Source organism: Mus pahari, chromosome 9 (genome assembly GCF_900095145.1).
Source record: "Mus pahari chromosome 9, PAHARI_EIJ_v1.1, whole genome shotgun sequence".
Lineage (NCBI taxonomy): Eukaryota > Metazoa > Chordata > Mammalia > Rodentia > Muridae > Mus > Mus pahari.
In genome coordinates, this window is record NC_034598.1 from 59356678 (window position 1) to 59366864 (window position 10187).

Genomic DNA, 10187 nt, shown 5'->3' on the forward strand with positions numbered 1-10187 from the left:
CTTTTTATTTTTAAACTGTTTTTCTTCAAAGAGCTGAAAGCACTTTTATTCCCTCATTTCTTCTGACATTCTAGTGTGGGCAGGGCAGATTTATGATAGCATTATTTATAGATGGGAGAAATTGAAAATAAAGATTAAATCGCTTACTCAACGCTGCGTGGCTGGGGTGGTGGAGCCTCTGGAATCTGCTTCTGCAAGCTCCAACCACAAAGTGGGACGCGCAAGAGCTTTGGAATTAGAGGGATCTTTGAGCAATGCTGTTTCTACCCCGGAACAAGAGTGTGGCCTTAAGTCAATTACTTCACCTAGGCCTCGGCTATTCTCATTTGTAAAAGTAAGACCATAAAACCTCACAGCACATCTAAGATTAATTCAGAAAACGCATGTAAAGTCTCCAACACGGAACAGGTCTCAAGGAAGATTTATTTCACCCTCCCCACCCCCACCCCCACCTCAGAATCATCTGGTTCAGTTTCAGTAAAAATCAAAAAGAATTCTTCCATTAAAACTCACTTTCCAGCCGGGCAGTGGTGGTGCACGCCTTTAATCCCAGCACTTGGGAGGCAGAGGCAGGCAGATTTCTGAGTTCGAGGCCAGCCTGGTCTACAGAGTGAGTTCTAGATCAGCCAGGGCTACACAGAGAAACCCTGTCTCGAAAAATCAAAAAAAGAAAAACAAAAACAAAAACAAAACTCACTTTCCTCATTTTTATCTCCCGTGGAAAGAAAAAAAAAGATGAATAAAAAGTGTTCCAAAATGTCATTTAGTTAGCCAGGAAGCCTTTTTTTCTTCCTTCTTTCTTTCTTTCTTGCTTGCTTGCTTCCTTCCTTCCTTTCTTTTTCTTTTTTTTTTTCCTTCTGACTAGGCGTGTAGCTCAGTGGCATTTGCTTCCAGTGGGCTTAGAGACAGACTTGAATCCGCAGCACTACAAAACACTCCTCCCCTCCCAACAAGAACAATCCCGGGCTGCCGAAGGTCCTGAGTTCAAATCCCAGCAACCACAGGGTGACTCACAACTACCAATAATGAGATCGGACGCCCTCTTCTGGTGTGTCTGGAGCGAGCAGGGACTGAGTGAGTGGAGTTGACCGGACTGAGCAGAGGTCCTAAAATTCAATTCCCAACAACCACATGAAAGCTCACAACCATCTGTACAGCTACAGTGCACTCACATACAATAAATAAATCTTTAAAAAAAAAAAAAAAGAACAACAATCCCATGCTGTAGATTTACCACAATTAAGAAAAGAATATGCAAAAGATAGGCTACTAGAATGCTGTAGTTCTTTAACTGGACATCTTATCAGATGCGCGCGGGGGGGGGGGTGTTTGCGGAGGAGGGGCTCTTAAAACTAGGGTTGTTCTGTCTAATCGTCGGAGTTACAGCTTTACAAGGTCTGGGCGGGGCCTGGCAATTTGCATCTTTAATATGTTCCCAGGTGATGCGGAGCTGCCAGGCCGGGGACACACCTTGAGAAGCCCTACTCTGGGTGAGTGAAAAGGTTGGGGATGGGGCCCAGCAATTTGTTTAACAAGCCCTCCCGGTGATTGTGAGGCACTTTCAAGCCTGAGACCTGCCGGCAGCGTGGTGAAAAGCGTCTGAGAACAGGGCTTCACTTTTAAATCCAAGCTTCACCACTTACCAGTTACGTGACAGGCTGTGATTGAGGGTTCCCCTCACTAGGTCTCTAGGCTCTCTCTATGTGTGTGTGTGTGTGTGGTGTCTGCCCTTGCGCGCGCTCGTGCTCGGGATTGGGGGGGTGGGGGTGGAGATGGTAAATGGCTGGAGACAACTTAAGTTTTGTCTGTGCAGGGCCAATTTTTTTTTTTTTTTCTTCAGTCTACTAGGAGGCATGAAAGGCTGCTTGAACTTGAGAATTCTGGAAGTGTTTACAAACATTTCTGCAATTACATAAAGCACAAGGCAGTACTTTAAATACAGCAGTAGTGATGGGATTGTTTGCATCTTAAATTTGTAATAAGGGGTTTTCTTTTACTCTGCCTTTCTCAAAGCAGATTGCCTTAAAACTCTTCCCTGCAGTATTTAACAGACACTATGCATGCTAAGAAACTCTTGTCCTTTTCTCCCCTTTTTCCCTCCTCCTCTTCCTCCTCCTCCCCTTCTTCTTTTTGGACAAGAGTCTTGCTTCATAGTCCTGGTCACCTTTGTCTGGAAACTCACTGTAAAGCTTAGGTTGGCTAGCAACTCCCCCGACTCTCCCTGCCTCAGCCTTTTTAGACTGCTGGAAACAAAATACCTCGCCGGGTTTGAGCCCTTTTCTTCCATGTGGGGCTTCACTTCATACTGAAAACCTGCCTTTAATATTTAATGTGTTTCTTGATTTTGTGACAGAGCAAATCTTTTAAGATCGTCTCACTTCTTTGCCTGACATCTGACTCTGTAGGTTCTTATACTGGCTGTCTTTTATGGTAAGAGTTTCAAAAGTGCCCAGGTCTTCTCTATTGCTAGTTACTGGTTAGGTATAAGAATTGTGTGGACCTACTCAATCCTGGGTACTTTGAAATGTTTACTATTGCATTATGCATTATATTATTTTTAACGTCTACAATCCAGAGATGGACACGAGACACACACACACACACACACACACACACACACACCCCAGGGTGAAATGTAAAGAAACAGGATCCTGGCACTAAGATTGCAGAGCCCGTCATCTCAGCCTTTGTTTAAAGTGCAAAGGATGATCCATATAGGGAAATACAGTTTGGCTCCCGTCTTTGAATAATTTGAAAAGTCTTGTTTGGGGCAAATGAGAGTTCTACGCATACCACAAATTAAAGTAAAACCAAGAGCCAGCATATGTGGTAAAGTCTGATACTTTGACCGATTTCCTTCTCTGTAAGACATAGAGAATAAAAGCACCAATTTCCAAGAGTTTGAAGGTTATTAAAAGAGTTAATGCCGCCGAAGCGCGTAATGAATGCCGTGTCTACCACGCCGTAAGCCTTCCTTCGATAAATGTCAATTGCAGTTTCACGCGGGACAGAAGCGAGCAAGGATAACACCGCCGGCCGGTCGGCAAGCCGGGTGAATGCTCTGGGCTCAGCGACACTAGATTCTCCGGGCCCCTGTAGAATTAAGTGGCTGGAAGGGAGCGATCCTAACAGGCGTTAAAAAAAGGGGTGCCAGCGGTAGCCCGGTGCCCGCGGGCCCCAGGGGTTAGCAAGGAGCCCGGGGGCGGGGTCTCAGGGGCGGGGCCGCGGGCGCCGGGCGCGGAGGCCCCGCCCCTCCCGGGAGGGCTGGCAGCTCCAGCCTGGGAGCAGTTCCGGTGCCAACCCCCTGCCCTCCCCCGCTCCCCCGGAAGTGCTTGTCTAGGGTTCGGGCTGGAGAGAGGCCTTGTAGACACAGGCGCCGAGGCTCCGTCGGCTCCGAGTAGGGGGTCGGGTCGCGGGGGAGAGTGAGGAGCTCGGCGGCCGCCACCCCGCGCCCGTCGCCGCGCCTTCGCGCCGACGGTGAGTAGCCGGGGACGCCGAGCGGGGCCTGCGCTGGGCGGGCGAGCCTCGGACCCGGCTGTCCGCTGCAGGTTCAGCCGTCGGGGATCCGGGAAAGGGGGTCGTCGGCCGCCGTAGAGCGCGCTCGGCCCGCGGGCCGGGAAGGGGCGCGAGGCGGGGCCGCGGAGTGGGCGGGGCGCAGCCGGAGCGGGGGTCCCGGAGCGGCGGCCGCCGAGAGGTGGGGACTCCGGAGCGGGGCCGGGCCGTCGGCGCTGCGACCCCCTCTCTTCATCCGGCAAGTGGGCTCGGTGCCTCCGCTGTGGGGTCTGTGCACCCGGGCGCGGGACCGGGACAGTCAGACTGCACCGGACATCAGTGCCCAACTTTCGTCGCCTCTTGGGTCTGTCCCCTCTTCCCGTCTCAGTCTTTAGCCTGTGTCCCAGGGGTGTAGTCTCAGTCCGAGGGTGGGGCGCTCCCTGGGTAGATGCTGGCGATCTCTTGCGGGGCTTTCCCTCTAGACCCGCGTCGGGGTCGCCGGGGGTTCGATTTGGACTCGGCTCGAAACTTAACTGGGTCTGGATGCCTGCGTAGGGTCGGTCAGTGAGGCAGTACCATTCCTCCAAGGGTCTTTGCTCCCTTGCAAGCTGAAACTGTTGCGAGTTACTTCTTCAAAACAAAGATTTGAGGAGATTCGTAGATTCAGAGTTTTCCCCGTGTTCTTGCTGACGTTAAAAAAAAAAAAAATGCTATTCTCTAATCCGCCTTCCGAATTCCTGCGCTCATCCGAAGTCACAGTTGTAAGATTTCAGTCGGGACCTTGCACAAGTTGACTGTAAAAGGCCGGAGTATGGTACCCTTTTTTACCCCAGTTTGTTTACTTTCATACTTGGAACTGTCATTTCTTGAGCATGCATATATATATATATATATATATATATATATATATATATATATATATATATATATATTCTCCTCAATTTCTCCTCAGAGGTTCTTTGTGTAGTCCAGCTGTGGGAACGCAGGGGTTCCCACAGCGGGACAGAGGTGTTTGTTGATTTAAGCGTATGAAGTGTTTAACTCCAATAAACTGAGAATTTCCTAGAGAAGAAAATCTTGTAGGCATTGTTAGTAAACGGAGTTTAGGTGATAAATTACCGATAAAAGGTTTGTAGGAAATAATGGAGCTTTTATTTAGTTTTAAATTATAATCAGATAGTTTATTTGTTGCAAATGACCTTGTTGTGGTGGTGTCAAGTACACACAAGTCATCTTCATGAAACCAGTGACATTATCTGCCCTTCTTATTATGCTTATGTTAGGATTTATACTTTTTTTTTTGGTCTTTCTGTTTCTCTCTCTCTCTCTCTCTCTCTCTCTCTCTCTCTCTCTCTCTCTTGTACTTTCTCCTTCTACTACTGGAAGGGAAGATACCTTGAATGAGGGGAATGATTTGAAATGACGAGTTGCATATACTGTCTTATGCAAAAGAAAAGTTTATTTCATTTAAAAAAAATTCCTCCGTGTGTAATGCCAGCGGTTCACATTGGGTGCCTTCCTAGACTACACATCACCACGGTCATAGTCATGCTCTTTTTGAGACAGGGTCTCCTGAGCCTGGAGCTTGTACCTTTGGCTGGGCTGCCTGGCCAGCAAGCCCCAGGGACCCTCCTGTGTTTGCCGGGGTCCCCAGTCCAGGTCTCCTGGTTATCCTCACGTGCCCCAGCATCTAGTTTTTAATGGAGGTGCTGTCGGTGTCAGTTCAGGTCCTCAGGCCTGCTCAGCAAGCACTCTACATGGGAGCAGTCTCCCCAGCCCCCCCCAAATCTCTGTCAAGGTGGTTGATATTAAAAGGGGATGATCTTTTTAGCTCGTGGGAAAGTGTGAGTGAAGATAAGTTGTAGTGTTTAGACTCGGAATGATGCGGTAGCCCCTTAGTGTTTGAAGAACTCAGTTGTTCAGAGCCCAGGATTGGGATGTTGAATTAAAGTCTGGAAAATGAGTCAAGTTAGGTTTGATTATTTATTTGTACTCTGGTTATAGTGTGTTTTGAAGGGAAAAAAAAACTATGAGAGTTATAAAAGCAAAAAAAGGGAATTGGTGAAAATCAGACACTTTTGGGCATTATAACTTTTAACTGTTGCTCAAGTCAATTCAAATGACATTGAGCATTTTCTATGCGTCAGACTCTTAGTGAACCATGTAGGGGAAACAAAGCCAAAGCCATTAGAACTTGGGATTCATGTTTTGATAATTTTCTAAGTGTGTTGGAATCGTGAAGACTTGAATTGCACTGTCTAGGAATACTAAACCTTCCCTGAATTGGGACTTAATTTGGAGGGGGGGGTGTTGAGTGCTTTATGAAGCACCCCGTGCTAGGCATGCTGCCTCACCAAGAGGAAGCTGGTCTGTGGAATGTGAATCTAGTAGGCATGTAAGATATTCGTACAGAAGTTTACAGTATAAGTACATATCTGTCTGCATGTGGTGGCGTGCATGCAGTGGCAGAGGAGTCACAGACAAGGTGACAGTAAGCTTAAGTAAGATAAACTACTTGTAAGGCTGACCCTATTCACAACAAAAAAGACTCTGAAAACACAAAGTGTGTGTAAATACTTAACCACGTAGATGGGTTTATTTAAAGTTTGCACTTGTACAGAAGCAAAGTGTTATAACTTAAGTCACGTGTCACAGCATAGACCTGCGGGTGCAGGCCAATATTATTTATTGGGCACTTAGTTCTGTTATAGTTGTGTTTTCTTAACAGCATAGAAGCTTCTTGGGGTCTCCCTGTGTAGGCATCTCTCAGAATAGTCAGGATACCATCTTCTCAGACATGTCTAGTCACTCCTCTTAGAGTTATGTGGCTAGCAGAACTGTCTGTATTTGAAGCCAGATCTATCTGCCTTGTCGGAAAGCTGGTATTTCTACTTCATGGTGTTGCTTCCTAATGAGCTTCTTTTTATTTAATGTAGTTTCTGAGACAGGGCCTCCTATATCTCAAGACTTTGGATCTGCAGTCTTGACCTCCATCCTCTGCTTGGGATCACAGACATGTCCCACTATACCCTGCTCTTAAACTGGCAATCTTAAGTTAGTTGGTGACTGAGAGTTAAAGTCTTCTGAAACAAAGATTCGGGAGGTAGGATTCCTGGGTAAGGAAGGCCTTTCAAATGAAGAGAACGACAGTTTTGGAGATGAGAAGGCTCATGATGTGGAAAAATGTAAGTGTCCCAGATGGCCTGGGTGGTTTATTTTGGAATTAGAGATGAAGTTTGCAATTTAAGTCAAGGCTGGATTGTGGAGCTTGCTTACATGCTATATTTAGAAGCTCAACATTTTGAAGAAAACAAAAAGTGTGTACCTTGCAATAGTTTAGTGTACAGAATGATTTATTATGGCAAGCTATTAATATACGACTGTGCATACTGTGAGTGGTGCTGGTGGAGCGAGAACAAGGGCCCAGCAGGCCGGGAGGAAAGCTGTAGAGGAGGCAGGATGGAAAGCTACATTTTCTAACTGTGGCTTTCTAACTACATTTTCTAACTGTAGTTTCCTAACTAGGAATATGAGCAAGGAGTTGCATAATTAGATTTCATTTTTTTAAAGATGCGGTAGCCTTAAATCCACAGTTCTGCCCTAATCTACAGAGAAACTGTGGTTACCAATGTATGCTATCAGGCTAGGCATGCTGAGGGTTTTTTAAATTATTATTGTTTGTTTATTGTTTGTTTATTGTTTGTTGTTTTTTAAATTATTATTATTAAATATACTTACACAGGAACTATTTAGAAGCGTTGGCAATGTAGGTTTTCAGTTCGAGAGGTCATATATATATATATATATATATATATATATATATATATATATTACAAATAGATTACTCAGATAGCTATACTAGTTGAATCTGTGTGAGGAGATGAAAGTGCCAAGGGAGTGTGTAGAGGGAAAAGAAAGTTACAACAGTCACTGCAGAACCAAGCCTGCATTTAAGAGCATGCGCGCATAACGAAAGGGACAGTAAGTAGACTGGAGTGTGCAGTGGGTAAAGACTTTGGTAACCTGGGTTGTTTCCTTAAACTATAAATTCAGATGGCGGAGAAAGAGATCTATCTGTTCATTAAAATTCCTGTTAAGGGGCTGTTGAGATGACTCAGCAGGTAAAGGTGCTGTCGCCATGTCTCATGACCCAAAGTTCTATTCCTGCCACCCCCATGGTAGAAGGAAAGCACCAGCTTTGCAAGGTGTTCTCTGACCTCCACATGCAGGCCACGGTGACTCACCCTCTCACTGCACACACACACACACACACACACACACACACACACACATACACACAGTGTCTCTCTCTGGGTGTAAACAAACAAACAAACAGGTCAATCTAGTTAAAAAGAATCCATTGGGAGCTGGAGAGATGGCTCAGAGGTAAAGAGCACCGACTGCTCTTCCAAAGGTCCTGAGTTCAATTCCCAGCAACCACATGGTGGCTCACAACCATCTGTATTGGGATCTGATGCCCTCTTCTGGTGTGTCTGAAGACAGCTACAGTGCACTCATTAATTAAATAAATCTTAAAGCAGCAACAACAGCAACAAAACAAACAAACAAACAAACAAAAAACCCACCAATGTGCTGTGGTCGTGCATACCTTTAATCTCAGCACTCAGGAAGCAGAGGCAGGCAGATCTTTGTGAATCCCTGTCTCAAAAACAACAATAACAGAAACCCTAAAAACAAAAATTAAGAAACTCATTGGAGGTGGGCTGGGAATGTAGTTTAACTGGTAGAGTTTTTACCTAGCATGCTTGAGACCTTGAGCTGTGGGTTACACCTCCAGCATTCATACCAGCTGTACCTATAACTTCAGCACTTAAGAAGTGGAGGCAGAAGGGTCACAAGTCCCAGGTCATCCTCAGCCACACTGAAGATGAAGCATTGAAGGCTGTGTGAAAGTGGTTGCTAACACACACACACACACACACACACACACACACACACACACACACACACACACTCAGTCCTTGCAGGTCCCCCTTTCCCCCAACAATTAACAACAGAATCAAGAAATAGAAATTTCTTGACTTTGCTGGCAGGCCTGTTGTGCCATCATTCAGTTTCCAGGGAGCTCATGCTCCTTTGGAGTCCTTGGGGCATTTGTCTAGTGAGTGCTGTGTGAGGATTTAGAGGTGAGTGTGGTATTTCATTTATTTTTTGTGTGTGTGTATGGGTTTCATTTTTATTTCAATATTACAACCTCTGATATTCAAAGACATTAAGTGTGCCTCTCATTACAGTGACTGTCAATAAAGTTAATATTGCCTTTTGTAAAATGGTACTTATATATATTTTTCCCCTCTGGTTCTTTTATAATACCCTTTTTATGATGTGGGAGTCAAGTCCAAGATTTCAGGCATCTCAGTTAGGTGATGTACCACCAAACTTTGTTTGCAGCCCAATGGAAGTACTTTTCATTAACGTGAATAATTTTATTCAAATGCTCTGATTACCATAGAGGAATGAATGAATAAGATACTCATATCTATCATATATGTGAAGATTATGCTTTACTTCAATTTTTTAAAACATTTATTTATTTATTTATTTATTATGTGAAGATTATGCTTTACTTCAGTTTTTAAAACCATTTATTTATTTATTATGAGTACACTGTAGCTGTCTTCAGATGCCCCAGAAGAGGGCATTGGATCCCATTACAGATGGTTGTGAGCCACCATATGGTTGCTGGGATTTGAACTCAGGACCCCTGAAAGAACTGCTGAGCTATCTCTCCAGCCCCCAAAGTTTTTTAAGAGCTATTAATATCTGGGATTTTATGTCTTTTGCTTTTTGGATAGTTAAATAGGAAGAAATTGTGTTTTAACATGTAAAAGATTATAATAGTTTGAGAATGAGGCTCAGGGTTGTAACTTTTTAAAGAGAAGTTTGGTTTTAGTCAGAGTTGCTGTAGAAGCATTTATTTTCTTCTGAAGAGTTAACATCTTTAGCTTTTCAAGAATATGGTTTTTGGGCTGGAGAGATGGCTCAGTGGTTAAGAGCACTGACTGCTCTTTCGAAGGTCCTGAGTTCAAATCCCAGCCACCACTTGGTGGCTCCCCATCTGTAATGAGATCTGACGCCCTCTTCTGATGCATCTGAAGACAGCTACAGTGTACTTAGATATAATAATAATAAATAAATAAATCTTAAAAAAAAAAAAAGAATATGGTTTCACTGCATCACACGTATTAAGAGATGTCCAAAGAGTCCTACAGCAGTGTGTCTGGGGGAAGTGGGGCAGTGTGCTTTATTTGGGATGGTTGGTTTAGTTTCACTGAGCTTGGTATTAATGAGGAGTTCCATTTAGCTTTAGTCTGAGTGATGGCCAAGGATATACCTTTCACTCCCACCAGCTGTCTGGGAAATGCCTTGCTTGTCATTGGTCTCAGACGTGACTAGATGAAAGTGGGACGTAATTCTCTGGAAAAGTGCAGCTTGATGGTTGCGAGCTGAGTCTGGGCTGTACAAAGAGAGATCAAATTCCTCATCTATGACTTCGGGAGTCCCCAGACTTCCTCTAGGCTTCCACTCCTTGGCTATTGGAGAGGTTAGTAACTGTTAACATTGCATGCACTTCTGCTGCTCTCCTCTTGGGGCCTGTAGTGGCTATTCCTGGTTATCAACTTGACTATATTTGAAATGAACTACAATCCAGAATTGGAAGGCTCACCAGTGAA

At 44.8% G+C, this 10187-nt stretch overlaps 1 protein-coding gene across 2 annotated transcripts in view; it reads left to right on the forward strand.

Annotated features, from left to right (window-relative positions):
• The first annotated feature begins 3333 nt into the window (after positions 1-3333).
• The window catches only part of Frs2 (fibroblast growth factor receptor substrate 2), an 80969-nt gene continuing 74115 nt past the window's right edge, over positions 3334-10187 (forward strand). For both annotated transcript variants that reach the window (XM_021204936.2, XM_029542299.1), the window contains exon 1: positions 3334-3477. The gene's annotated coding sequence lies outside the window, so the exon portion shown is untranslated. The remainder of the gene's footprint in view (positions 3478-10187) is intronic.